Raw genomic sequence first — 3,548 nt, 5'->3', positions numbered from 1 at the left:
TTACAAATTTCAACTTGGCTGCACCATCTTCCAGATGGAAGAAAATGTAATCCAAATGCACAGCAACAACCTTGGCAGGGGATTTTCTAACAGTTTGTTTTTTGGCAGGAGAGATGTCTGGGACATCGTCTTCAACATCATCCTCTGAATCAGAACTTTCTCTGACCTTTCTCTTCTTGACCTCCACTTTACTCCATGACTTTGAAGGACCAACAACAGTAGCCTTCTCACTAGTTCTGGCTGTCATCATCTCAGCCACATACCTGCCTTTCCTGGTCTTCATTCTCTTTGCAACACTTGGCTTCAAGTGATGAAGCAAGGTGTCATCTGAGCTCTCTTATTCCAAATCAATCACCTTCTCAGCAGAGTCATGCTTCTTAGATTGAGAAGCATCTACAGGTTTCTTACTAGGCAAGGTTTTCCCTAAAGAACACATTCCTTTTATAGAAATATCTTTCTCTGACCTAGATGAATCATCATCTTTCTCATTTTGAGGTTCCACCTCAGGTGAGGGGTCCCTTCTAGACAGAGGAGTCGAAACTCCCTTGACTGGGTGTCCTTCATTTAGGATTCTTGTGACCAGATTCCTAATGACACAATCAGTATAATACATGCCATCCTTAGAGAGAGGGTTATCAGAACTGTTACCTTGAGTGTTTCCTGCAGTGGAAGATGGACCAGGGGCGTCGCCTGGGATTACTGAAAGGGGAATAACCTCCAAAATGTCTTCATCCAGAAAATCCATGAAGGGTGTTCTTGCTTTGTAAGTAGGTTTTGAACCAGAAGATGAAGGATGTTGTGACATTTTATTGAACTTGTGAAAGAATTTTTGTTGCCCTAGCAGAGATGGTCGATACAGCTTGATGAAGATGGAAATGGTTATGCTGAGGTTGCGTGTGAAAATGGTATAGATGGTAGTTCTAATACTAGGTAATGATTTACCATAAATGGGGCACTTTCTTTTAAGTGGGCAGACAATATTTTTATTACCTTTTCCACTCCAAATTAATTGCTATAAATTCTCATGAATACACATCCCTAATTTCCCTCTTAAACATTCAAACTGATTAGCATCCAAAGCCTTTGTAAATATGTCAGCTAATTGCAATTCAGTAGTAACATGTTCCAAGGCTATGATTTTCTCTTCCACTAGTTCTCTAATAAAATGATGGCGAATATCAATGTGCTTTGTCCTGCTGTGCTGAATAAGGTTCTTGGAAATACTTATAGCACTCAGGTTGTCACAGTACAATATCATGACATCTTGTGTGACATTGTATTCAGTCAACATTTGTTTCATCCAAACTAGTTGAGAACAACTACTTCCAGTTGTTATGTATTCAGCTTCAGCAGTGGATAAGGACACACAATTTTGTTTCTTACTAAACCATGATATCAGGTTGTTCCATAAGAAGAAACATCCTTCTGATGTGCTTTCCCTATCATCAGCACTTCCAGCCCAGTCAGCATCACAATAACCAGTCAGCATAGATCCAGATCCATGAGTATATAAGATCCCATAGTCACTGGTGCCATTGACATATTTCAGTATTCTCTTCACTTGGTTTATGTGACTGACTTTTGGTTCAACTTGATACCTAGCACAAACGCCTACAACAAATGCAATGTCAGGTCTGCTTGCTGTGAGATATAGTAGACTTCCTATCATGCTTATGTATAGACTTTGATCTACACTAACACCATTTTCATCTTTTGGAGACTTTCAAATATGTAGGAGCGGGTGTTCTTTTATGACTTGCATTCTCCATACCAAACTTCTTAACAATGTTTTTGGCATATTTGCTTTGAGATAGAAAGATAGAATCTTCCATCTGCTTGACTTGTAGCCTAAGAAAATAGGCCAACTCTCCAACAAGGCTCATCTCAAACTCATACTGCATTTGTCTAACAAAATGTTCGACCATTTGATCTGACATCCCACCAAACACAATATCATCCACATATATTTGAGCCACCACGAGTTTTCCTCCTTCATTCTTAACAAATAGGGTCTTGTCAATACCTCCCTTCATGTATCCATTGTTAGTGAGGAACATTGTGAGTGTCTCATACCAAGCCCTAGGAGCTTGTTTCAAACCATAGAGGGCTTTCTTCAATCTGTACACATGCTTTGGAAGATTTAGATATGTGAATCCTTTAGGTTGTTCAACATATACTTCCTCATTTAAGTATCCATTCAAGAAGGCATTTTTCACATCCATTTGGAACAGTTTGAACTTCAGAATACATGCCACTCCAAGCAAAAGTCTAATGGACTCAAGGTGAGCTACAGGAGCAAATGTTTCATCAACATCCAATCCTTCTACTTAAGTATATCCTTGTGCTACCAATCTTGCTTTGTTTTTAGTAACCACCCCTTGTTCATCAGATTTATTCTTATACACCCACTTTGTACCTATGACATTTATTCCTTCAGGTCTAGGAACTAGTTCCCATACTTCATTCCTCTTGAATTGACCTAACTCATCCTGCATGGCATTGATCCAAAACTCATCAGTCAAGGCTTCCTTGACATTCCTAGGCTCAATCTTGGACACAAAGCAGCCATGTGAGATCACTTCCCTTGATCTAGTTGTGACCCCTTTATTTGGTCTCCTATGATGAGATCTTTGGGATGATCCTTCTGAATTCAGATGGAGGGTCCCTTGTTGATTTTGTCATCTTCAGGTTCAGCTTGAGGAGGTTTACTCTCATTATTTTTGTCTGAGAGATCATTTAGAGATGTCTCAACATCGTATGTGACATCAGTCTGTTGATCATCAACCACCACATTGATAGATTCCATCATTATTTTTGTTCTGGAATTAAAGACTCTATATGCTCTGCTGTTTGTTGAGTAGCCCAGAAATATTCCTTCATCACTTTTGGGATCCATCTTCCTTCTTTGTTCACGATCAGTCAAGATATAACATTTACTACCAAACACGTGGAAGTATTTGACTGTAGGTCTTCTCCCTTTCCAGACTTCATATAAGGTAGTAGGAGTCCCTTTCTTCAAGGTTACTCTGTTGTGAACATAGCAAGCTGTGTTCATAGCTTCAACCCAAAAGTAGTACGGCAATTTCTTAGCATGAATAATAGCTCTGGCTGATTCTTGAAGGGTTCTATTTTTCCTTTCCACCACACCATTTTGCTGGGGAGTAATGGGAGATGAGAACTCATGATGAATTCCTTTTGAGGAACAGAATTCAGCAAATTTGTTGTTCTCAAATTCCTTCCCATGATCACTTCTAATTTTGATAACTTGACTTTCCTTCTCTCTTTGAAGTTTTAGACAAAGATCTTTGAAGACTTCAAAAACATCAGATTTTTCTCTTATAAAATTGATCCAGGTGTATCTGGAGAAGTCATCCACCACTACATACGCATACTTCTTCCCACCAAGGCTTTCCACCTGCATGGGTCCCATCAAATCCATATGGAGAAGTTCCAGTACTTTGGAAGTGGTGTCATGTCTGAGCTTCTGGTGTGACATCCTTGTCTGTTTTCCAATCTGTAATTCCCCACAGACTTTTCCTTCATCAATC

Source organism: Lathyrus oleraceus, chromosome 1 (assembly GCF_024323335.1).
Source record: "Lathyrus oleraceus cultivar Zhongwan6 chromosome 1, CAAS_Psat_ZW6_1.0, whole genome shotgun sequence".
Lineage (NCBI taxonomy): Eukaryota > Viridiplantae > Streptophyta > Magnoliopsida > Fabales > Fabaceae > Lathyrus > Lathyrus oleraceus.
The sequence above is the reverse complement of the archived record's forward strand: the minus strand, read 5'-3'. Positions refer to the sequence as shown.